Source organism: Mesoplodon mirus, assembly GCF_964341445.2.
Source record: "Mesoplodon mirus genome assembly, chromosome: 8".
NCBI classification, from domain to species: domain Eukaryota; kingdom Metazoa; phylum Chordata; class Mammalia; order Artiodactyla; family Ziphiidae; genus Mesoplodon; species Mesoplodon mirus.
Window position 1 is genome coordinate 67,869,105 of NC_138984.1, and position 26,428 is coordinate 67,895,532.

The 26,428-nt window shown below is 39.4% G+C and overlaps 1 long non-coding RNA gene across 1 annotated transcript in view; it reads right to left on the reverse strand.

Moving 5' to 3' along the window:
* LOC309809651 overlaps window positions 1-25,890 on the reverse strand; it is a 392,993-nt gene extending 367,103 nt beyond the window's left edge. The window contains exon 1 of the long non-coding RNA XR_014294887.1: window positions 25,812-25,890. This is a non-coding gene — a long non-coding RNA (uncharacterized lncRNA). The remainder of the gene's footprint in view (window positions 1-25,811) is intronic.
* Between the last annotated feature and the right edge of the window lie 538 nt (window positions 25,891-26,428).

Genomic DNA, 26,428 nt, shown 5'->3' on the forward strand with positions numbered 1-26,428 from the left:
AGCTACAGAGGTTTATTCCCTGCTCATGCGATGTGACCACAGGCGTTTGGAGGGGGCTCTGCTCCATGCCATCTTCTGGCACGCAGGCTAAAAAAGCAGTGCCTTCTGGAATGAGTTGCAGAGAAACAAACAGTGGTGGAAGCTCCTAAAGTTTCTGCTAAAGTCAAATACCTTAATTTCAAATTGTATTGGATGAAGAAAGTTACACAGACAATTAATGGGGGCAGGGGAGTGTAATTCTTCCCTAGGGGAGAGGAAAGCAGATATTGGTTAAAAAAAATTTTTTTTTGTTTTAAATTACGATGCTGCACAATAATGCACCAAAGCTTTCTATAAAAGGTAGCTGTTGTGGTCCGAGCACGGGTGGGAAAAGAATTTCCAGACACAAGGCAGAATGTAAGGAAGACAGAGTTTATTAAAGAGAAGGGTCGCTGCAAGAACAGCAGGCCGACCTCCTGGTAGCCAGGGAAAGTCGACAATGAGCATGGGTTGCTTGTCTGTTTTTATAGCCAGGGAACCTGCAAGTCATCTGCTGACTGGGCAGAGTATGTATAGTTTCAGTGTGCTGAGCAGGAGAAAAACAGGGCAAATGTCTTTCCTTATATGGGATGGGAAAGGGACAGGGCATGCTGCTTGGGAGGGCTCTGGGACACTGCAATAGTCACACTGTGACAGAGTGACAGGAGTCCTGTAACTCTTTGTTCTGGCAATACTGGCCCTTTGAGTTTATCTTGTTCTTTGTTCTTGGAGCACACCACAGTAGCTTACTTAAGCAAATTTAAGTTTCCATGTCTTTTAGGGGGTTCATTATGATGAACCTAAAGGACCTATGGCAATGAACGATAATAGAAGAATTTGGAAATCTCCTTTTGAAACTGAGTCCAAGAAAAGAGCAAGGCACTTGAAAAAGTATCAAAGGCCACTGGGGAGGGAAAAGAGATAGATACCTGTGAAGGAAGGATGCCAAGATGCCCAACTCTTTCAGGTTGCCAATTTTGGCTGTAATATACATGCTTCCTTCTTCCCTCATAACTGAATTTTTAGCTGGGCATATGATCTCCCACAATGAAGATAATTCCCATCCTCTGTGTAGCTGGTGTGGCCATATGACTAAATTCTGGCCAAAGGGAAGTAAACAGAGGCAAAATGTGGTAGTTCTAGGATACTCCTTCAAGAGAAAGTAGACCATGTCCTTTGCCCTGTTCTCTACCCCATCCTTTGTACTGCTGCCTTTCAGCAATGTTGCCACTTGGATTCTGAGCATGAGTTGCCACACTGGAGTGGTGAGACTAAGAGGTGGAAGAAGCCTAGTGAGGCAGAACGTTCTACGCTTGCTATTTGTTACAAACCCTCCATACTGTCTGTTACTGTATACTTCAATGTGATTTTTAAATATTTAAGTTAAGAAAAGAAGATTTTAAAAATTGGCCAAGGAAGCATCGTTAAAGGAGGTTGGATTAAAGTGGGTCTTAACAGTATGGTACTGGCACAAAAACAGAAATATAGATCCATGGAACAGGATAGAAAGCCCAGAGATAAATGAACGCACATATGGTAACCTTATTTTTGATAAAGGAGGAAAGAATATACAATGGAGAAAAGACATCAATAAATGATGCTGGGAAAACTGGACAGCTACATGCAAAAGAATGAAATTAGAACACTCCTTAACAACATACACAAAAATGAACTCAAAATGGATTAAAGACCTAAATGTAAGGCCAGACACTATAAAACTCTTAGAGGAAAACATAGGGAGAACACTCTATGATTAAATCACAGCAAGATCCTTTTTGACCCACCTCATAGAGAAATGGAAATAAAAACAAAAATTTTAAAATGGGACCTAATGAAACTTAAAAGCTTTTGCACAGCAAAGGAAACCATAAATAACACGAAAAGACAACCCTCAGAATGGGAGAAAATATTTGCAAATGAAGCAACTGACAAAGGATTAATCTCCAAAATTTACAAGCAGCTCATGCAGCTCAATATCAAAAAAACAAACAACCCAAACCAAAAATGGGCAGAAGACCTAAATCGACATTTCTCCAAAGAAGATATACAGATTGCCAACAAACACATGAAAAGATGCTCAACATCAGTAATCATTAGAGAAATGCAAATCAAAACTACAATGAGATATCACCTCACATGAGTCAGAATGGCCATCATCAAAAATTCTACAAACAACAAATGCTGGAGAGGGTGTGGAAAAAAGGGAACTCTCTTACACTGTTGGTGGGAATGTAAATTGATACAGCCACTATGGAGAACAGTATGGAGGGTCCTTAGAAAACTAAAAACAGAACTACCATATGACCCAGCAATCCCACTACTGGGCATATACCCTGAGAAAACCATAATTCAAAAAGAGTCATATACCACAATGTTCATTGCAGCTCTATTTACAATAGCCAGGACATGGAAGCAACCTAAGTGTCATCGACAGATGAATGGATAAAGAACATGTGGCACATATATACAATGGGATATTACTCTGCCATAAAAAGAAACAAAATTGAGCTATTTGTAGTGAGGTGGATGGACCTAGTGTCTGTCATACAGAGTGAAGTAAGTCAGAAAGAGAAAAACAAATACCGTATGCTAACACATACAGATGGAATCTAAAAAAAAAAAAATGGTCATGAAGAACCTATGGGCAGGATGGGAATAAAGACGCAGACCTACTAGAGAATGGACTTGAGGACACGGGGAGGGGGAAGGGTAGGCTGGGACGAAGTGAGAGAGTGGCAATGGGCATATATACACTACCAAATGTAAAACCGATAGCTAGTGGGAAGTAGCCGCATAGCACAGGGAGATCAGCTCGGTGCTTTGTGACCACCTAGAGGGGTGGGATAGGGAGGGTGGGAGGGAGGAAGACGCAAGAGGGAAGAGATATGGGGATATATGTATATGTATAGCTGACTCACTCTGTTATAAAGCAAAAACTAAAACACCATTGAAAAGCAATTATACTCCAATAAAGATGTTAAATAAATAAATAAATAAATAAACAAAGTCAGTCTTAAAGAATCCAGAGAGTTCAGAAAAGCAGAGTCAAAGAGAAGAAAGGGGGGAAGGAAAGGAAACTGAATTTGTCAAGCACCTCCTAACAATCACTTGCAATTTCTGAGCACTTTCTCTATACCAGAACTTGCGCTAAGCACGTTATTTTATTCATTTCTTACAAAAACCCAGAAATGCCAGTATTATTATTGCCATTTTTAGATAAAGAATCTGATATTTTTTTAAGTGTTTAAAAATTTGCTCAGAATTATACAGCTAGTAACTGGTGAACCCAGGTTTCTCTGCTATAGAAGCTCTTCTCGTTACATAAGGTAAAAATAAACATAGGCACTCTGGACTTCCCACCAGGGAAGTCCCCGGGTTGCTAGATTTTTTTTTCTTGCTGACTTACTACTGAGTTTCTTGTACAACTTAGATTTTAATTCTTTACTGATTTGCTGCATATATGCTGCAAATACTTTTTCCCAATCTGTTAATCATTTGTTAACTTTGTCTGTGATGTCATTTATTGAACAGAAATCCATCAGTCATTTTCTTTATGGTGTTTATTTAAGAAATGCTTTCTTGGGCTTCCCTGGTGGTGCAGTGGTTAAGAATCCACCTGCCAAGGCAGGGGACACGGGATTGAGGGCTGGTCGGGGAAGATCCCACATGCCACGGAGCCCGTGCGCCACAACCACTGAGCCTGCGCTCTAGAGCCCGCAAGCCACAACTACTGAGCCAATGTGCCACAACTACTGAAGCCTGCGTGCCTAGACCCCATGTTCCGCAACAAGAGAAGCCACTGCAATGAGAAGCCCACACACCACAACAAAGAGTAGCCCCCGCTCGCTGCAACTAGAGAAAGCCTGTGCGCGGCAACAAAGACCAACACAGCCAAAAATAAAATAAATAAATAGATAAATTTTTTAAAAAAAGAAATGCTTTCTTCACTCCATGTCATCGTGATTTGCCTTTCAATTTTTTATTTTTTACTATCTTTGTTGGAGTATAACTGCTTTACAATGTTGTGTTAGTTTCTGCTGTATAACATAGTGAATCAGCTATATGCATACATATATCCCCATATACCCTCCCTCTTGCATCTCCCTCCCACTCTCCTTACCCCACTCCTTTAGGTGGTGGCAAAACACCAAGCTGATCTCCCTGTGCTATGTGGCTGCTTCCCACTAGCTATCTATTTTACATTAGGTAGTGTATATATGTCAATGTTACTGTCTCACGTGATACCAGCTTACCCTTCACCCTCTCCATGTCCTCAAGTCCATTCTCTACGTCTGTGTCCTTATCCCAGTCCTGCCCCTAGGTTCATCAGGACCATTTTTTTTTTTAGATTCCACATATATGTGTTAGCATGTGGGATTTGTTTCTCTCTTTGACTTACTTCACTCTGTATGACAGACTCTAGGTCCATCCACCTCACTACAAATAACTCAATTTCATTTCTTTTTATGACTAGGTAATATTCCATTGTATATTTGTGCCACATCTTCTTTATCCATTCATCTGTCGATGGACACTTAGGTTGCTTCCATGTCCTGGCTATTGTAAATAGTGCTGCAATGAACACTGTGGTACATGACTCTTTTTGAATTATGGTTTTCTCAGGGTATATGCCCAGAAGTGGGATTGCTGAGTCATATAGTAGTTCTATTTTTAGTTTTTTAAGGAACCTCTATACTGTTCTCCACAGTGGCTGTATCAATTTACATTCCCACCAACAGTGCAAGAGGGTTCCTTTTTCTGCACATCCTCTCCAGCATTTACTGTTTGTAGATTTTTTGATGGTGGCCATTCTGACCACAGTGAGGTGATACCTCATTGTAGTTTTCATTTCCATTTCTCTAATGATTAGTGATGTGGAGCATCTTTTCATGTGTTTGTTGGCAATCTGTATATCTTCTTTGGAGAAATGTTGATATAGGTCTTCTGCCCATTTTTGTATTGGGTTGTTTTATTGGTATTGAGCTGCATGAGCTGCTCATATATTTTGGAGATTAGTCCTTTGTCAGTTGCTTCGTTTGCAAATATTTTCTCCCATTCCGAGGGTTATCTTTACATCTTCTTTATGGCTTCCTTTGCTTTGCAAAAGCTTTTAAGTTTCATTAGGTCCCATTTTAAAATTTTTGTTTTTATTTCCATTTCTCTATGAGGTGGGTCAAAAAGGATCTTGCTGTGATTTAATCATAGAGTGTTCTCCCTATGTTTTCCTCTAAGTGTTTTATAGTGTCTGGCCTTACATTTAGGTCTTTAATCCATTTTGAGTTTATTTTTGTGTATGGTGTTAGGAAGTGTTCTAATTTCATTCTTTTCCATGTAGCTGTCCAGTTTTCCCAGCACTACTTACTGAAGAGGCTGGCTTTTCTCCATTGTATATTCTTGCCTCCTTTATCAAAAATAAGGTGACCATAGGTGCATGGATTTATCTCTGGGATTTCTATCCTGTTCCATTGATCTATATTTCTGTTTTTGTGCCAGTACAATACAGTCTTGATTATGAAACTTTGTAGTGTAGTCTGAAGTCCGGGAGCCTGATTCCTCCAGCTCTGTTTTTCTTTCTCAAGATTGTTGTGGCTATTCAGGGTCTTTTGTGTTTCCATTCAAATTGTGCAATTTTTTGTTCTAGTTCTGTGAAAAATGCCATTGGTAGTTTGATAGAGATTGCACTGAATCTGTAGATTGCTTTAGGTAGTATAGTCATTTTCACAATGTTGATTCTTCCAATACAAGAACATGGTGTATCTCTCCACCTGTTTGTATCATCTTTAATTTCTGTCATCAGTGTCTTACAGTTTTCTGCATACAGGTCTTTTGTCTCCTTAGGTAGGTTTATTCCTAGGTATTTTATTCTTTTTGTTCCAGGGTAAAAGGGAGTGTTTCATTAATTTCTCTTTCAGATTTTTTATCATTGATGTATAGTAATGAAAGGGATTTGTGTGCATTAATTTTGTGTCCTGATACTCTACCAAATTCACTGATTAGCTCTAATAGTTTTCTGGTATCATCTTTAGGGTTCTCTACATATAGTATCATGTCATCTGCAAACAGTGACAGCTTTACTTCTTCTTTTCCGATTTGGATTCCTTTTATTTCTTTTTCTTCTCTGATTGCTGTGGCTAAAACTTCCAAATCTATGTTGAATAGTAGTGGTGAAAGTGGGCAACCTTGTCTTCTTCCTGATCTTAGAGGAAACGGTTTCAGTTTTTCACCATTGAGAATGATGTTGGCTTTGGGTTTGTCATATACAGCCTTTATTATGTTGAGGTATGTTCCTTCTATGTCTACTTTCTGGAGAGTTTTTATCATAAATGGGTGTGGAATTTTGTCAGAAGCTTTTTCTGCATCTATTGAGATTATTATATGGTTTTTCTCCTTCAATTTGTTAGTATGGTGTATCACATAGACTGATTTGTGTATATTGAAGAATCCTTGCATTCCTGGGATAGACCCCACTTGATCGTGGTGTATGATCCTTTTAACGTGCTGTTGGATTCTGTTTGCTAGTATTTTGTTGAGAAGTTTTGCCTCTGTGTTCATCAGAGATATTGGCCTATAGTTTTCTTTTTTTGTGACACCTTTGTCTGGTTTTGGTATCAGGGTGAGGCCTCACAGAATGAGTTTGGGAGTGTTCCTCCCTCTGCTACATTTTGGAAGAGTATGAGAAGGACAGGTGTTCGCTCTTTAAATGTTTGATAGAATTTGCCTGTGAAGCCATCTGGTCCTGGGCTTTTGTTTGTTGGAAGATTTTTAATCACAGTTTCAATTTCAGTGCTTGTGATTGGTCTGTTTATATTTTCTATTTTTTCCTAGTTCAGCCTCGGAACATTGTGCTTTTCTAAGAATTTGTCCATTTCTTCCAGTTTGTCCACTTCATTGGCATATAGTTGTAGTAATCTCTCATGATCTTTTGTATTTCTTCAGTATCAGTTGTTACTTCTCCTTTTACATTTCTAATTCTGTTGATTTGAGTCTTCTCCATTTTTTTCTTGATGAGTCTGGCCAATGGTTTATCAATTTTGTTTATCTTCTCAAAGAACCAGCTTTTAGTTTCATTGGTCTTTGCTATTGTTTCCTTCATTTCTTTTTCATTTATTTCTATTCTGATCTTTATGATTTCTTTCCTTCTGCTAACTTTGAGGGTTTTTTGTTCTTCTTTCTCTAATTAATTGCTTTAAGTGTAAGGTTAGGTTATTTATTTGAGATGTTTCTTGTTTCTGGAGGTAGGGTTGTATTGCTATAAACTTCCCTCTTAGAACTGCTTTTGCTGCATCCCATAAGTTTTGGGTCGTCGTGTCTCCATTGTCATTTGTTTCTCAATATTTTTTGATTTCCCCTTTGATTTCTTCAGTGATCTCTTGGTCATTTAGTAGTGTATTGTTTACCCTCCATGTGCTTGTATTTTTTACAGTTTTTTTTCCTCTGATACCTAGTCTCATAGCATTGTGGTCGGAAAAGATACTTGATATGACTTCAATTTTCTTAAATTTACCAAGGCTTTATTTGTGGCCCAAGATATGGTCTATCCTGGAGAATGTTCCATGAGCACTTGAGGAGAAAGTGTACTTTGTTGTTTTTGGATGGAATGACCTGTAAATATCAAGTCCATCTTGTTTACTGTGTCATTTAAAGCTTGTGTTTCCTTATTTTCATTTTAGATGATCCGTCCATTGGTGAAAGTGGGGTGTTAAAGTCCCCAACTATTATTGTGTTACTGTTGATTTCCCCTTTTATGGCTGTTAGCATTTGCCTTATGTATTGAGGTGCTCCTATGTTGGGTGAATAAATATTTACAACTGTTATATCTTCTTCTTGGATTGATCCCTTGATCATTATGTAGTGTCCTTCTTTGTCCCTTGTAATAGTCTTTATTTTAAAGTCTATTTTGTCTGATATGAGAATTGCTACTCCAGCTTTCTTTTGATTTCCATTTGCATGGAATATCTTCTTCCATCCCCTCACTTTCAGTCTGTATGTTTCCCTAGGTCTGAAGTGGGTCTCTTATAGACAGCATATGTATGTGTCTTGTTTTTGTATCCATTCAACCAGTCTATGTCTTTTGGTTGGATCATTTAATCCATTTACGTTTAAGGTAGTTATTGATATGTATGTTCCTATTACCATTTTCTTAATTGTTTTGCATTTGTTTTTGTAGCTCTTTTCCATCTCTTGTGTTTCCTGCCTAGAGAAGTTCCTTTAGCATTTGTTGTAAAGCTGGTCTGGTGGTGCTGAATTCTCTTAACTTTTGTTTATCTGTAAAGGTTTTAATTTCTCCATCGAATCTGAATGAGATCCTTGCTGGGTAAAGTAATCTTGGTTGTAGGTTTTTCTCTTTCATCACTTTAAATACGTCCTGACACTCCCTTCTGGCTTGCAGAGTTTCTGCTGAAAGATTAGCTGTTAACCTTATGGGGATTCCTTTATGTTATCTATTGCTTTTCCCTTGCTTTTAATATTTTTTCTTTTTATTTAATTTTTGATAGTTTGATTAATATGTGTCTTGGCGTGTTTCTCCTTTGGTTTATCCTGTATAGGACTCTGTGCTTCCTGGACTTGATTAACTATTTCCTTTCCCATATTAGGGAATTTTTCAACTATAATCTCTTCAAATATTTTCTCAGACCCTTTCTTTTTCTCTTTTTTGTTCTGGGACCCCTATAATTCAAATGTTGGTGCATTCAATGTTGTCCCAGAGGTCTCTGAGACTGTCTTCAATTCTTTTCATTCTTGTTTCTTTATTCTGCTCCCTGGCAGTTATTTCCACCATTTTATCTTCCAGCTCACTTATCCATTCTTCTGCCTCAGTTACTCTGTTATTGATTCCTTTTAGAGTATTTTTAAGTTCATTAATTGTGTTTTTCATCACTGTTTGTTTGCTCTTTAGTTCTTCTAGATCCTTGTTAAATGTTTCTTGTATTTTCTCCATTCTGCTTCCTAGACTTTGGATCATCTTTACTATCATTACTCTGAATTCTTTTTCAGGTACGTTGCCTATTTTGTCTTCATTTATTTGGTCGTGTAGGTTTTTACCTTGCTCCTTCATCTGTAACGTATTTTTTTGTCGTTTCCTTTTTTTTTTTTTTTTTGATGGGTGGTGCTGTATTCCTGTCTTACTGGTTGTTTGGCCTGAGACATCCAGCACTGCAGTTTGCAGGCAGTTGGACAGAGCTGGGTCTTGGTGCTGAGATGAGGCCCCCCGGGAGGCCTCACTCTGATTAATATTCCCTGGGGTCTGAGGTTCTCTGTTAGTCCAGCGGTTTGGACTCAGAACTCCCACAACAGGAGCTTGGGCCTGACCTCCAGACTGGGAACCAAGATCCCACAAGCTTTGTGGTGCAGTAAAACAAGAAAAAAGGAAGAACGAAAGAAAAAAAGGAGGAGTACAATATCAAAGAATAAAAAAACAAAATAAAATTAGGAAGATAAAAAAAATTAGGAAAAATAAAACTATAATTGAAACAACTGCCACAAGGTAAAATAAAACCACAACAGAAAAAAGAAAAAAAAAGACAAACAGGTGGTGGGGGGGAACAAGCCAAAAGGAGAGATCACTAACAAAGTACAAAGAATAAAATAAAATTAGAAAAATAAAAGATTTATTAGGAAAAATAAAAATATAAAAGAATCAACAACAATGAATCAACAAGGTAAAACAGAACCCCAATCTAAAAGAAGAAAAAAGAAAAGAAAAAGAAAAAAGCCTTGGCTATGGGGGCGGAGTTTAGGCGGGGGTGGAACTTAGGCAGGGGTGGGGTTTAGGGTGGGGTGGACCTAGGTTGGTTGGGGGGTGACATTTGAGCCTGGGGTGGGGCTTAGGCCAGGCGACATTCAAGTGTGGGGCGAGGCCTCTGTTTAGGTCCTGCATGGAAGGGGAGAGGCAGCAAATCCTGAGGATGGAGTTAGGGCGTTTGGAGGTAGGGCCCTGAGTGAGAGTGTGTGGGTGAGGTTTTGGCCCAGCTCGTTGGAGGGGGGTCTCCAAGTGTAGAGGTGGGGCCCTGGGTGGGGGTGTAGGGACGGGGCTTGGGCTCTGCACAGCAGGAGGGAGGCTCCAAGGGCAGAGGATTAGGCCCAGGAGCCAAACAGGCTTCCCAGTGGACAGGGAAAGCACTGGCCCTGTTCCCTTCTGTTCCTTCGTGGCCCTCCCCTACTGTCTCCCCCAAGGTCTCCCCTGTCGCCACTGGACCCCTAAACATGGGTGGGTCCCGCTGGGTGTAGGAACTCCTTCTCTCCCCCAGCTGCCCCTCAGGGGTGCCGGTCCTGTAGGTCTAGCCTTTACTTTTGCTCCCCCTTCCCTCCCTCCCATTCCCTCAAGACCCGTGCAGCTGGAGAGGACCTAGGTGGGCAGAGGATCAGGCCCAGGATCTCAACAGGTTCCTGGGGGTCCGAGTGGGCAGGGGAAACCTGGCCACAGTCCCTTTTGATCCTCTGCCCTCCCAATGGTTCCCCAATTTCTCCATTCGGGCGTGGGATCCCTTCCCCTCCCCCAGCCGCCCCTAAGGGGCACCAGTCCTGTCCCGCCTCCACTTCTTCTCCCCCTTCACTCCCCCCGCGCTGCACGTCCTACCCGATTGCTGGGGGTTCATCCCGTCCCCTTAGGTGTCCGTGGTACCACACCAGTGCCTGGTAGGTGCCCTAGTTGTGAGGAGACACGAATTCCACGTCCTCCTAGTCCGCCATCTTGGCTCAGCCTCCCCAAATTTATTTTAGGGAAACACTAAAACCTTCTCCCATGGATTGGTGAATGCTCTCTGAATCAAATCTAAATTTAATATTGACTCTAAAAGAACACAATTATAAGGATATATTTGCAACCAAAATAAAAATCTCATAATACTTTCCAAAGTCAAGTGAAAATATTTTTAGATTATGTGCATTTAAAAATTATTTATGCTACTATTCCTACTATTCCTCTCCATCAATGTAGAAAATTAAGTGCAATGTATCCTAAGTGAAGCATGCCTTTAGATTTAGGAGGGTAATATGCTTACATTTCAAATATATATTTTATATCATACTCATTTGAACATCTCAATTATCTTATTTAACTATGGATTAATATGCTTTGCAAACAGTCTATTACTCCAATGTACATTCATTTAGCAACACAACATAAATGTTAAAACATTTGGGAAAACAAGCTAGGTCTATCTAATAGAATGCTTTGCTGTGGTTCCTAACTTTTGTTTTCTCATTAGTGGTAGAACTGACTGCTGAATTTGTAGTGTTCATGCTTTCATCTGAATGAGCAAATGTAATTCTGTGTAATATCCCAGATACAATATACATTATGTGCTTCTTTAGAGAACAATAATTACAGAGTTTCTACCTATAAGAAGTAAACCTGCAATTGTCTGGCACTGAGAGGCTTCAGTGAATCAAAGAGCTGATTTAAATTAGAAAATTTCCTCATTTTTCCCCTTTAAAGCCATGCATGTTCAATGAAGGACTTCTACAGATACACCAGACTGCAGAGAACATTTATATTTTATCTGAATATAAACTTAGTATCTACAACAATTTTCAAAACTAGAAGAAATTACTGGAAATGGCCCACAGTTGACAAAGGTTACAACACAAACTATCTAATGCCAAGTCCTATAGTTGGGGAAATGGAATAGTGAGAGTAAACGCACCCCATGTTCATTGCAGCATCATTTACAACAGCCAAGATATGGAAGCAACCTAAGAGCCCATCAATACATGAATGGATAAAGAACATGGGTACATATATACAATGGAATACTACTCAGCCATAAAAAGAATGAAGTCGTGCCATCTGCTACAACATGGATGGACCTTGAGGGTAACATGCTAAGTGAAATAAGTCAGACAGAGAAAGACTAATACTGTATGATTTAACCTATACATTAAATCTAAAAACAAAACAAATGAACAAACATAACGAAACAGAAACAGAGTCATAGATACAAAGAACAAACAGGTGGTTGCCAGAGGGGAGGAGGTTGGGCAGAGCAAAGAATTAGGTGGGGGAGGTTAAGAGGTACAAACTTCCAGTCACAAAATAAATGAATCACAGGTGTGAAATATACAGTGTGCAGAATATAGTCAATAGTTATGTAATATCTTTGTATAATGACAGATGGTAACTAGACTTATTGTGATCATTCTGAAAAATTTAGAAATTTCAAATCACTATGTTGTATATCAGGAACTAACATAGTGTTGTAGGTCAGTTATACTTCAAAAATGAACAAGTAAAGAAACTCACAGAATTTTGGTTACCAGTGACAGAGGTTGGTGGGAGGGGAATTGGATGAAAGTAGTCAAAATGTACAAACTTCTAGTTATAAGATAAATAATACTGGGTGTAATGTACAAAATGATAAATATAATTAACACTGCTGTGTGTTATACATAAAAGTTAAGAGAGTGAATCCTAAGAGCTCTCGTCACAAGAAAAAAATTTTTTCTCTTCTTTAATTTTGTATCTATTATTAGATGATGGATGTTCACTAAGCTTACTGTGGTCATCATTTCATGATGTATGTAAGCCAAATCATTATGCTGCACACCTTAAACTTATACAGTGCCATATAACTCAATAAAACTGAAAGAAAAAAAAAAGCTTACTCTCTTTGCTAACACCTTTGAACCCCTGCTGACACTAAAGCAACAGTAGATGGGTTCCTCGCCAAAAGTCTACAAATAAACAGTCTTTTAAATTTGAAGAAAAAAAAAAGTCTAAGTGATGTGGAGAACCTGCAGCAGAACCAAAGAATAGGTCCGCCATGGAGAAACAAGTCCAAAGCCACTAAGTATAAAATGCAAAACAGATAAAGATGGGGGTAGGAGTAAGGAAAGCAAAATTTAAAACACAGCAAGCAGATATAGAGCCATTCTTCTAGCTTCTCTGAGGACTTTTTGTCCAAAATCACAGACAGATTGAAGCCTACCTCTCCGTCAAACTTCCAATGAATGCTCTCTCACACTGCTGGTGGGAGTGCAAATGGGTACAATATTTTTAGAAAATGACTGTTATTAAGAACCTTAGAACTGTTTAAAAAAAAAAAAACTGTGATCCTTACTGGATCAATTCTAAAAAAATCTATCTTAAGGGAATATTTCTAAATAAGGGAAACAACAACATGCACAAAGATGTCATTTAGGGATTGACTGTTTACAATAAACAAATAAAAGAATAACACACTATTAGCAGAACCATTAAATAAATTACTCTTCCCAAAGGAATATAACCATTTAAAATGAAAAACTCCTGCAAAAAAAAAAAAAGGGAAAAAATGTTTATGTTGAGTGAAAATGCAGTATGATCAAACTATGTCAAACAGGCTAAAACTCTACCTAGGTGAAAAGCAAAATGTGTGCACACTGGTTTTTCTTTCAGTGGTGGGACACCTACTTTTCTGTATTTAATCATCTATGAAGAAGATATGTTACTTTTTGCAAGAAAAAATCTGATAAATTTTATTTTTATATAAACCAGAATATACTCCACAAAATGTTAAATGAGGATAAAGCCCAAAGAAGGCAGTAAAGAGAGAAAGAGATTATTTTCATTCTCCTACCAGCTAAGTATAGTACTGCAATGTTGATCCAGCCATTGGGTTTTCCTACTTCTAATGAGGGGCCGGCCACAGCTCTCTGTATGAGGCTCGTCATCATTCAGGGCAGGCTAGCAGTCAAAGCTTAGTTGGCAGAGTGGATTAAACAAGGAGGCTGTGCATGCTCCTCAGTTTATCAGCAAATCCACAGTGACACGCATTTTCTTTTCTCCTCCACTCATGGATACTAAAACTTCAGGTGGGCAGGCTATGCAGTTTCAGGGTACACTAGCAAGGCTAGTGGGTCAGCCAAGAGCCAAGAGTGACATGAGCAGTTTCTTTGAATAATGATTAAGAAAGTTTATGTGGATGAATAGATGAAAGAAAAACTCAGTTTTATCTTTTTCTAGTGAAAGAAGGCCAGCTTAGCCACAACCTGAACGTCAAAGTCCACGACTATTTTAAAAGGCTGAAAATACTAAGTGGTAGGGGATTAGTTTGGTTAAATTTTTTTTTTTAACAGAGAAGCTTAATTGTGGCAAATGGAAATCATAACCCTCTTTATTTATTCTACTCATCCTCCTTTCCTCATACCTTTTGAAAAGTCCTGTGAGGCCAAGTTATACCGTCAAAATATAGCCTCTCTCAGAGCATATCAGACTATAATTAGTTTCCTTTGGTTTGGGGTCATTTCTTCTGCTCAAAACTGCTAACTGTAAAACCAGGGTATAGATACCAGGTTGACTCTTTGTTTTTGGGGGGGGTTTTTTTGGTTTTTTTTTTTTTGCGGTACGCAGGCCTCTCACTGTTGTGGCCCCTCCCGTTGCGGAGCACAGGCTCCGGACGCGCAGGCTCAGTGGCCATGGCCCACAGGCCCAGCCGCTCCGCGGCATGTGGGATCTCCCCGGATCGGGGCACGAACCCGTGTCCCCTCCATCGGCAGGTGGACCCTCAACCACTGCGCCACCTGACTCTTTGTTTTTTGTTTGCTTCTGTATTGCTGACCCAGAAAGCCCTTATCTATGTCATTAAAAAGCATTATTCTGTAATTCAGAAGTTTCAGTGCTTTTCATTCGGTTAGAACCTCTGAGCATGGAGACAACTGACACAAAGGAAGAGCTAACAGATATTCCCTATCAAGGAATGTTTCATTACCTCTTCATATAGTGCCCGACAACATGAGTGCTCAAAAAAATATTTGGTGAGTTGATGAAAGCTATCTTCTATTGTTCTAAAATCATTTCATAGGCAAGAACCACGACTTATAAATCTTTTGTCTCTTGCAGCACACACTACCGTCATGGGTTCATAATAGGCAGTCAATCAAAATTTTAGGTAAATAAACCCCCCAAAATTGATATTATGAGCACATAAAACCTGCTAAGCAAGTTTTATGCAGGGTACCTAAGAATAAATTTGTCTTTTCGTCTCCACATTCCTCTGATGTCCAGTTGCCTCTCATAGACAGATATCCCATCTTTCTCCCCCTTTTAAAATTTAATCATATACTGTTACTCCCCACTTATACCAGCTTAAATTGAATCTGAACAGAGATGTGAATGATTGAAAATTACAACTCGTAATGAGCCCCTCCTGCACCCCTCTTTGTGCAACCTCACTTAGTGTAATAAACGCACCCTACCACCCCTGAAAGGAAATGCATTAGCCCCAAGACAATATCGAACCACCACGGACACAGCTGAAAAATCAATAATCACTTTGCACTGGTATTTGACTAGAAGCAAGGCAACTGCTTTTCAAAATCTGATTTTTTTTGAAAATATAGTGGTAAAACAAAGCAGATTATATAGCCATTTAAAGTATGTCTGACACCTCCCAAAGCAACTTTTCCTATAAGAGAGTAGTCATGCAATAAATATGGCCCCATATAAATACATTATAGCATAACACATTCGAGTAACTTACACAGTCATTCAGAGCAGCAGATAATTTCTCAGGGCTCTGTGAGAAAACTGACAAGCTAAATAACTCAGTCATCAAGGTTGTACTGAAGAGCCTGGGCAAATATTACCCATTAATAGGAAACGGGATTGGGAATTAGGTTTGTCTAAGGAAACTTGGTTCTTTGCAAATTCTATTAGGCAGAACTTGCAAAGAAGGGAGGATATATAAAACAATCCAGTTGGACAGGAAGGCCTGAATAAAACAACTTGGTGGAAAAATAAATGTGCCCAGGATATTGGCATTCCTTTTAGATATGGGGAACAAAATTTGGGTACTGTCCAAATTACTGCAGGAAATTCAGCTTACACGAAAACTATAAACTGTCTGTCTTTGGTCCCATTTGTTTTCATCAGACCAGTGCTTTGTGCCTCAGTCTTATTCTGTTGGCCAACCATGCCCCTGCTCACGCTCAGCTTCCCCGGGAAGGCGTTAAGTCTTGTCCATGACCCTGCATATTTGCCAGCCCTCCTCTTCGCTCTCAGACCTCATCTTCCAATCCCCTCTCCCTTGTCCACCCCCACATTAACCCCCTTTCCTTCCTGGCCTCCTTGCTGCTCTTCGACCCAACCAGGCCCCCACCCACCTCTGGGCCCCCGTGCCTGCTATTCCCTCTGACGAGAACAGTAACAGTGTTCTTATTTCCATGTGGCTTGCTCCTCATCCCCTGCTCAGATAGCTTCCTCCCTGTAGACCCACCCTAATAGCCCTATTTAGTACCGCAGCATCAAACACATACACATACACACACACTCATTTGGATATAAGCCTCGTTAAGGCAAGTGTTTCTGGTGGTTTTGTTCACTGCTGCCTTCCCAGCACCTAGAAAACTACTCGGAACATAGTAGGCTCTCACTAAATGTTTATTGAACGAATGAATGGAGGACTGGATACTACTGTGAGGTTAATCGATTTACTTTAAATACCAACTGATAACATATGAAACAGTTTGCTTTCACATGGTTTTAGATAACAGTGCCAAGATAAAATGTAGATCAAACCTCTCGAACCATAATGGCAATTGTCAATGTTTCACTGATCAAAGGTTTTTTTGTTTTTGTTTGCGGAATCTCAGTTCCCTGACCAGGGATTGAACCCGGGCCACGGTACTGAAAGTGCCAAGTCCTAACCACTGGACTGCCAGGGAATTCCCTGATCAAAGTTTTTTTAAAAAATTGATGTCCACTTTATCCATTTGTCAAAAATTATTGAGTGGTGGGCAGGAAGGGGGAAGAAGTATAGACGAAATAAGAGTGGCAGATGGTTACAGTGGTTGAAACTGCATGGTAGGTACACGGAGGCCCATTATACTATTTATGTTGTATAGGTTTGAAATGTTCCATATATTACGATCTTTTAAAAACGTATATTGAAGATTAAGAGGTACAAACTACTACATATAAAATAAATAAGCTACAAGGATTTATTGTATAGAACAGGGAATATAGCCAATATTTTATAATAACTATAAATGGAATATAACCTTTAAAAATTGTGAATCACTATGTTGTACACCTGAAATATATATGACACTGTAAATCAGCTATACCACAATTTTTTTTTTTTTTTTTTTAATTTTTTTTTTTTTTGCGGTATGCGGGCCTCTCACTGTTGTGGCCTCCCCCGTTGCGGAGCACAGGCTCCGGATGCGCAGGCCCAGCGGCCATGGCTCACGGGCCCAGCCGCTCCGCGGCATATGGGATCCTCCCAGACCGGGGCACGAACCCGTATCCCCTGCATCGGCAGGCGGACTCTCAACCACTGCGCCACCAGGGAGGCCCTATACCACAATTTTAAAAAACCCTATATTGAAGTTTCTTTCCAAATTGAACTGGGAAATAGGGAAAAAGAAGCTTATCAATTTTCATGGTAGCCTGTGGGCTATTTCTCTACGTTCACATTTTTAAAACTCTGAGCTTTCCCCAGGAAGTTTGCTTGGAAACACAGCCACTAGAAGTCAGAATTCCCCCAAGTAAACTTTGTTGGCTTTCCCATCTTGATCGAGGTCATGGAGCTATCCAGGTATGAGGCCAAACTGTGCAGAACGACATGTTTGGAAGGGAGAATGTGATCACAGCCTTTGGAGTCAGTAAATGGATGCTCATCCCAGTAGGGGTGAAAGCAGGTAAAGGCGCATTGTACACACCTGCACCAACCTCCCATGCTGCCTAGAAGGGGACAATAGGCCTGATTACAAACCCAGCTGTGGCAAGCCAGTCCTCCCTCCTCCTGACTCATCTCTCTAAAATACAGCCAATCTATGACTCCAGGAATAGCTAAAATCCTTTACAAATAATGATAGATTCTGGGGTTAAAAAAACTTTTTTGAATGCTAAAATAGTCCTGAAACAAATAAAAGTCAGTTCTGCATTTTTATATCCCTTTTTAGATGTCTACAATCCTCAAAATTCAAAAGACACGTGATTTTATACAAAAATTATGTGTGTCTTACAGCATGGTGATCATTCAGCCTTGTTGATGTGCTTTTTTAATTTATTCAGCATATGGAATATTTTTTCGAGGTCTGGGGCAAGTTCTAGCCTCATAGTTAGAGAAAGACCTATATCTTCCGGAACAGCCTGGAAGAATATACTACTACCCTCATCTCCCTGAATATGACCAATTGCATTTGGAAGAGATATTAGAGTTTAATGATTCTACTCTGACCTCTAATCCATTTGCCTGCCACAGTTCACCAATTCATTGAAGGCCTAGCTTGAGTAAAAACAGAATACCATCCTTAGGTTCATTTAAGCCTCTGAATGCTGGGCCAGTTATTACCTAGCAGGTAACTGACATGAAATTTTCAAAAGAAACTAAAGTAGAGGTTTTAAAGACTGGTGACTAGCAACAGTGTAATGAGTTTGGTTATGTCTGTTGTCCACCTTACATATTTGTTACAAACAGTTTCAGAAAAATAATTTTAAAATTCAAGAAGACATTAGTTCAATAAAAAAGTTTTTGTCACCACCTAATACCCATTAGGATGACTACTATACAAAAAACAGAAAATAACAAGTTTTGGTGACAATACGGAGAAACTGGAACACTTTTGCATTGTTGGTGAGAGTGTAAAGTGAAGCAGCCACTATGGAAAACAGTATGGTGGTTCTTCAAAAAATTAAGAACAGAATTACCAAACAATTGCTGGATCATGTATTACATGCCGAAAAGAACTGAAAGCACAGTCTCAAAGACATATTTATACACTCGTGTTCATAGCAGCATTATTCACAATAGCCAAAAGGTAGAAGCAACCCAAGTGTTCACCAACAGATGAATGGATAAATAAAATGTAGTATATACATGCAATGGAATATTATTTGGACTTAAAAAGGAAGGAAATTCCAACACATGGTACAACACAAATGAATCTTGAGGACAGCATATTAAGTGAATTAAGCCAGTCACAATAACAATAATAATAATTTATGATTCTACTTATATGGGGTACATAGAGTACTCAAATTTATAGAGAGAGAAAACAGAATGCAACTGCCAGAGGCTGGGGGAGTGGGGAGTTGTTGTTTAGTGGGTGCAGAGTTTCAGTTTTAAAAGATGGAAAGAGTTCTGGAGACTTGTTGCACAAAAACGTGAATACACTTAACTACTGAACTGTATGCTTTAAAATGGCTGAGATGGTCAATTTTATGTTGTATGCATTCTACCACAATTTTTAAGTCAAGAAAAAAAAGGCTTTTGTCTATCTGGTGGAACAAAGCCTTTCTCTGCCTGTTCTCTGTGGTCTTGAAATCGTTACTGACACTGGATGTACAGGCAGCCATGCTCTGACACTTACAGCATTCAGATGAATTGCTCCAAGGATCTAGTGTAAATCAATTGGAAGCACCAGAGCATGGCTGCAGATGGCAGAGGAGACATTGTGGCTGATAGAGCTTGATGAGAAGTGACTTTGAGGGACAGGGAGGTTGAGTCTGGCCATGTCCAATGCCATAAAAGGCACCACATTGAAAAAGTCCAAATCAGAGCTTTCAACTATTTTGGCAACTAATGCATACTATAGCAAGATCCATCTATCGAATGTACCACCCAGGGCAGGAAAATATGAATGTATGGACACAATTTTAGGCTAAACAAATGCAACAATAATTGTAATTGGATCACCCCTTCCTGCTGTTCACCCATCCCTCATGCTCCTTACCCACAGATTTACTGAATAGCAACTGAAAACCAACTACTGGATACAACTGTGTAGTTCTAGAGCCAGAAGAGCTTCTAGATATAATCTGTCTCAAGGCCACCCTGATCATTTGGTATTAGCTGCCTTGAATGTGATGCTGGGAAAGATTCTGAGGCTACATCTGGGCTCAGTGGGAAACCATGACTTGATGCCTTGGTTATGTCTGGCCCAGATCATTCAGAGAGATTGAAACAGAATTGGGAATAAAACTACCTGTCGAGAGTCTGTTCTGTTGAGGAGCAACTTCTCATGGATGAAGAAGCAAGTTGGTAAGCCATAAAATGGAATTTGCTTTACATATCACTTCCAAGTTCCAGTTCACAGAATAGGAAATGACTTGGGGGTGGGAGGAGAGAAAGGGGGAGTTTGGGAATACCTGCTTCAATATAACTAGAATTTTCATAAGTGAGGTGGGCCTCTGGATATGAATGACTCACCAGAAAGGAGACAGTAGAGAATCACAGAGGCATAAGGCCGCCAGCAGGAAATAAAAAAGAAGGCTAGGGCTTCCCTGGTGGCGCAGTGGTTGGGAGTCTGCCTGCCGATGCAGGGGGCGCGGGTTCGTGTCCCGGTCCGGGAGGATCCCACGTGCTGCGGGGCGGCTGGGTCCGTGAGCCGTGGCCGCCGAGCCTGCGTGTCCGGAGCCTGTGCTCCGCGACAGGAGAGGCCACAGCAGTGAGAGCCCCGCGTACCACAAAAAAAAAAAAAAAAAAAAAAAAAAAAGAAGGCTAGTAAGAGAAAAAACATTCATAACAAGATAAGCTTTGTAAGAAGCCAAAGAGACCTTAGAAACTTCCAATCCAATGTATTTCTTTTGTTTTCTCATGATTCTTTTTTTACAGAAATTGTCTACTTTGTCATCCCTGTTCTTGTGCACATTAATCATATCATTTTAGAGTTTACATCTAATAGCTCTACTATCAGGACAATCCATGGATCTATCTGGTTTTCCTTTGGTTTTTGTCATGTGGTCCTGTCTCCTGGCATCCTAGTTAACTCTTAATTGTCATGTATTGTATATGAAAAGTTAAAAAGGATATGCTAGCTCCCTCCAGAGAGCGTTTAATTTTTCTCCCAAAAGCTATTAGACCAAAGGCAGATCCAATTAGGAGCTGAGATGCTTTGAGACTAGTTTTTAGCCTTTGAGAGGGCTGGTCTACTTCTGGTTTATCCTAGAGTCCAGTCTTTCAACAGTCTCAACTCAGGCATTTACCATGGACACTCCTCCTTGGAGTTCTGAACGCCATTGTTTTTTTTTGTTTGATTGGCTGGTTGGTTTTCAGGGGGGGGGTGTTTGGGGGAGGGTTTGGGGGTTTTTTGGTCTCCCAAACTCTAAGAGAAATCCAAAAACCCTAGGCCTCCACTTTTTACCCAGCCTCTCATCCCTGCTTACAAATCAGCAAAAACCTAGAGTGGGGAAGTAACAGAGAATTTCAGGGTTACTTCAATGTGTTTCCCTTTTCTCTGTCTTGGCTCTTCAAGTCCTGGCTGCCTTGGTTGTTTTCTGATGATTTCAACAGCTATTTGTGTATATATGTGTGTGTGTGTGTCCCTGTGTGTGTGCGTGTGTGTGTGTGTATTGGTGAGAGGATTGATCTGATACAAGTTTTCTATTACAGCCAGAAGCAGAAGGATGTTTTATTTTCAATAAATTAATTATTCCACTATTGGATGGTACAAAAAAAGCATAATAAAACTGAAAAAGACAAAAGGAAACAGCTCACCCATAATCCTATTATCTTAATATAATCAATTTAGTATTTTGGTATTTTCTTAAATTATTTTCTCCTATGCCTTTTTACATCATTCTAATAATAGTGTAAATACAACTTTATATCCTAGTAAGAACTCTAAGGAAACGTGTACAAAATTTTAAAGTGTAAATCCCTTTAGAACTCTTTAGTAAGTGATGTGAGGATTCAAATAGACGTAATCTGTGGTACTTACGTGCTTATGATTTGTTTAAGGAGACCAAAAAAATGCATAACTCCTAAAGGTTTTTCAACTCAGTGATGAGGGCTATTCTCTAACTTCTTGACTTAGCAACAAATAATAAAATCATTTTCATTTTTTCATAAACAAATGACCCAAGGGAACTTTAAACCTAAAAACTGAATAACTGGACAAAATTAACATCACAGGACAAATAAAAAAAAAAAAGAAAAGAATCTTTCAGGACTTCTGCTTAAGCTTCCTTTCTTTAAAAAAAAAATCTATAAAAATTACTTTCCTCCATCTTTCATTTATTATATCCTCCCAGTAGTAAATACTCTATATGTGCTTGTGAGCCAGCCAGCCAGCTCTTGGCTGACTGATATATCTAGTTAATTTAAGATCAAGCCACCAAGGTACTAAGCTGACCACAACGTCTGCTTCTGATGAGCTGTTATCCTGTGAAGCCAATGTGCTAAGGATAGAATTTCACATAGATTTTCCACATCTATGTTGCAGAAGAAATTTTTTGTGGTGTGATAGATTTTTTTGCCAGACCAACTGAGTCAGCACTTTGTAGTGTCAATCCCTCTTCCCTCTTAGGTTTTAGATACATGCTTGTCCTGGAATTGATGCAGGCCAGCATGATGCCTTACAAGTCATTCTTCAGACCAAAGAGGACCAGGAAGGCCTCATGACATTTCTCATTCATTTGCAGCCAGACCTGATGGGTAGCTGTCTTTAGAGGGGTCTCCCCCTTCAGGTACTGCTTAGCCAACAAATCTGTGAAACACATCATGGGTATTAAACCTGACTAGTATGTATGAATCTAAGGATTTCTCAAAAGCAGAGTATAAAATTATGAAAAAAATAGTATTCATTCTCTTGAATAAAGTGACTTGGCTTTTTCTATTTGCATACCCAAGTTGAAATTTCTTTGTAAATAAAGCGTGGTGTGATATGAAGTTTATGTTTCAAAGAAAATACTATTAATAATACTTTGAGTTTTATAATATCCATTATATCCAACATAAACATATTAACAAGCCCATAAAGACAAATAAATAATTTAACATGAAGCTGGGAGATGTTTCAGGTAAGTCACAGAGGACTATGTTGGCAGGGAAGTAACATTTTTTACTCTTTTTTGGTACTACTCCTAGATTTCTTTAAAATGCATGTAAAGCAGCCCTTTGACACTCACAAGTACATGTACCCAGATATTCATAAATTCCCAAATCAGAATTGTTTCTGATACCTACTGGTTCTCTTCCAAATCATGTTTCATCAAGAGCCATACGTTTCTTAGGCAGATCTTCACATCACTCAAGTTTTACCCTCTCACTCAGTGATCATTTTCACACACACACACACACACAACTATTGTGTATGAAAATTAGCAGAGAAAAACAAAGCTTTAAAACTATATTAAAATACAGAAGCCAGGGAGCCGTCTAGGCTCACAGGAAAGCAAATATTGAGCTGTCACCTACTATCTTTTACCCAACCTCAATTCACACCTTTTCAAAACTGCAATATAAAGTACATATCATGGACCTTGAGATCCAAGAGAAATCACTGAAAACTGCAAATATCAAATCCTTGAAGGACAAAGATCAATTGGTATTGACTATCTGATAATGATGCAAAGCTCCCAGTGTGGTATATAAATATTCTTGGAAGGTTTAAAAAGATATCAAAGGACTCTGATATCAGAAAACAACATCATGGGCTTCCCCGGTGGCGCAGTGGTTGAGAGTACGCCTGCCGATGCAGGGGACACGGGTTCGTGCCCCGGTCCGGGAGGATCCCGCATGCCGCGGAGTGGCTGGGCCCGTGAGCCATGGCCGCTGAGCCTGCGCGTCCAGAGCCTGTGCTCCGCAACGGGAGAGGCCGCAACGGTGAGAGGCCCGTGTACCGAAAAAAAAAAAAAAGAAAGAAAACAACATCATGGAACTACCAATAGGTTCACTTTAAAAAATGGCTGGTACCAGTGTAGAGGATCAACTAAACAAGCCTTATAGGGTCTAAATCAAATAGACTCTTCCTTGTGCTGACTGCATCTTCAAGGGATCGCTGGAAGTAGGTGGTCTCTTTCACATTACTATACTTGTAACACATAAGAGCAAGTGTCCCTTTTATTCTACCCACATCTATAGCAGACTTATTTCCTTAAGTAAATATTTTTCTAAATATGACATCTTAAGTGCTTTCAAGATCATTTTATTACTACAACACCCAAGAAATAGATTCCATTTTTTCAAAGGTCATAAAAGAAACCCAAATAGAAAGGCACAGAAATGTGACAACAATTATCATTTATTACACCAATAAGTAAGCTTTGGTTTCCACAGCCAAAATCAGAGTTTAAGCCAGGAAAAAGCCTGAGCAATGACCAAGGAAAATACTTTAATTTTTTAAATAACTTTTCCTATTCCTTTAAGATTTCTAAAGGATCACTTGCATAATCCAGGTAAACCACAGAAGGAAATGGGTGGCAAATGACAGTGATAGGATTACAGCACGGTAATACTAGCACCAAGAATATAATGAAATGAAATTCTAGTCCTATAGATTGCAGCAATATAGGACCTGCTAACGGGCAGTATTTAGACAGGCTGTCTTCACTGGCTCAAAGACTCAGCCAAATGTCTGAATCTGACAAACTTGTTTTCCACCTAGAATGCATTAAATCTTTAAAAATCCAAAGACACAAAGAAAAAATAAGTCTTCTAGTGTAGATTGAAAATAAAAATCTGTATGTTTGAAATGCAACAGAAGGGAAGCTTTCCTTTGCCAGTGTTTACAGACTGGAATATTTTGAAGAAATATCTAAGGGTGCCCAAGCTTTAAAATGGATCAGAACATGTACGGAGATCACTGTCTTTTTCCATGCGGTGGGAATTGAGTAAATAAAGGGGAAGAGAGGGATTTGAACGTGCACTTAAAGAGGAGGATTTTTTTTTGACATGGGGACCTTTGTGTGATGGTTGTTTAGTTGTTATAAAGCAAGGAGTCTAATATTGAATTTCCTGATGTTTATGTCACAGTACATACCATCCAAGGACTGGTCTTGGGGCCAGTCAGTTCAGCTACCTGAGCCGTAGCTTTACATCTGTTTAAGAAGAGAGAGATCATTCCTGTCTTCAATCCTAGCTCTAAAAGGCCTTCAATCTGTAAACAGGAAAGACCCTTTCATATGTAGGTACAAGTCTAATTTTTACCATTGTTTCTCCTTCTGAGTCAAAACCATTGCTTGTATGCATGTCCTCAGCCTCCTAACAAAAGTAACAGGCAATTCATTTCTGATTCTCAGGAGTGAAATATACTAGGTGGGAAATTATATACTAGGATTACACAGGCAATTAACCACCTCTGTCAGTTGAAGTAGTGACAGCTGTTAATCAAATCTTTTAATTCTTCTCTATTTTTTAATCTGTTATTATTACTCTTATAACAATTTTCTGATCTCGCAATCTTTTTCTCCTTCAGAAAATCCTAACTGAACTATTCCTGACCTTCTTTTATGTTGGATAATTTTCCCCCTGGAAACATTGGCTTCATTTCATTTCAGCCCTCTAGTTTCCTCATTCTAGCTCCCTCTGCTGATTGCAACCAATTTGTTTTCAAAGGTCTAGGCAGCCCTCAAAGGAAAGCACTAACTCACACTCCTGCTCTGTAACCTCCAATGATGATAGAAAAGAATATGTTTCTTGGTCAAACATGGAGGCATTTTTCAGGCTATATGGTCCAGCCCTTTATAAATAAGAAAACTGAGATTTTTAAAGACTCCACTAAAGTAACTGTACTATAGGATTTTAACATTGCTTCCATAACTAACCATTGTCACATGACATATGGAGGGACCTGCTGACTTCTTGCTCTGATTTTAAGTCCGAAGCTCCAAACAAATCACGTGATTATTATCATCATTACCATAAGAGGAGTTGGTTCAACAGCAGCTCTATTAGTCGGGGTTGCTAGTGGAAACAACAGAATCCCCTCTGGCTAATTTAAGCAGAAAGGAGATTTATTAAAGGATAGTAGGTAACTTACAAAATCATAGAGAGACTAGAGGCTCAGGTTCCAGGAACCTGAGGACCTGACTTTACTGTCCCTGCCACCACCTCCAGTACAAATACTACTTCTTACCACCTATGCCATACCTGAAAGTCAGCTGCCTCAACAGCCAGGCGAGCCAGAGAATGGAAGTCAGCGCTGCCCTGTTTCCTCCTGCTCTTGCAAATCAACGCCTCACACAGACACAAGCCCAGCATCCCACATTTATTTCAAGTGCAAAGGGCACTGACACTCATAATGTGGGAATTTCCCCAAATACACAAAGGCTATTCAAAAGTAAATGAGTAGCCAAAGATCTAACAAATGTGGACTTCAGTTGCTAAATGAAAAGCAGAATTCCAGCCTCCTTCGGCTCCATCCCCCTGGTCTTGACCATTTTATTACAGCACAATTACATTCACAAATGATTCATTCCTGCAGTGAACAGAGAGAAATAAACATTCTCTTTATCCACACACACACACATCCAGAGCAATACGGGGATGTAGTAAGTCCTCAGCTAGACTCATTCCCCCCAAAATGAATGCTTATACATTGCTTATGTTCAATGCAACAAATAAATATCAAGCACGTGCTATATCTAGAGCTTGTTCTGGGTGCTGAGGGATGATAAATAGATGAGTAAAATATGGTCCAGCCCTCAAGGAATTTATAGCTTGGGAACAGGAGAAATATTCGGGGACTAAATGTAATACACCTTGAC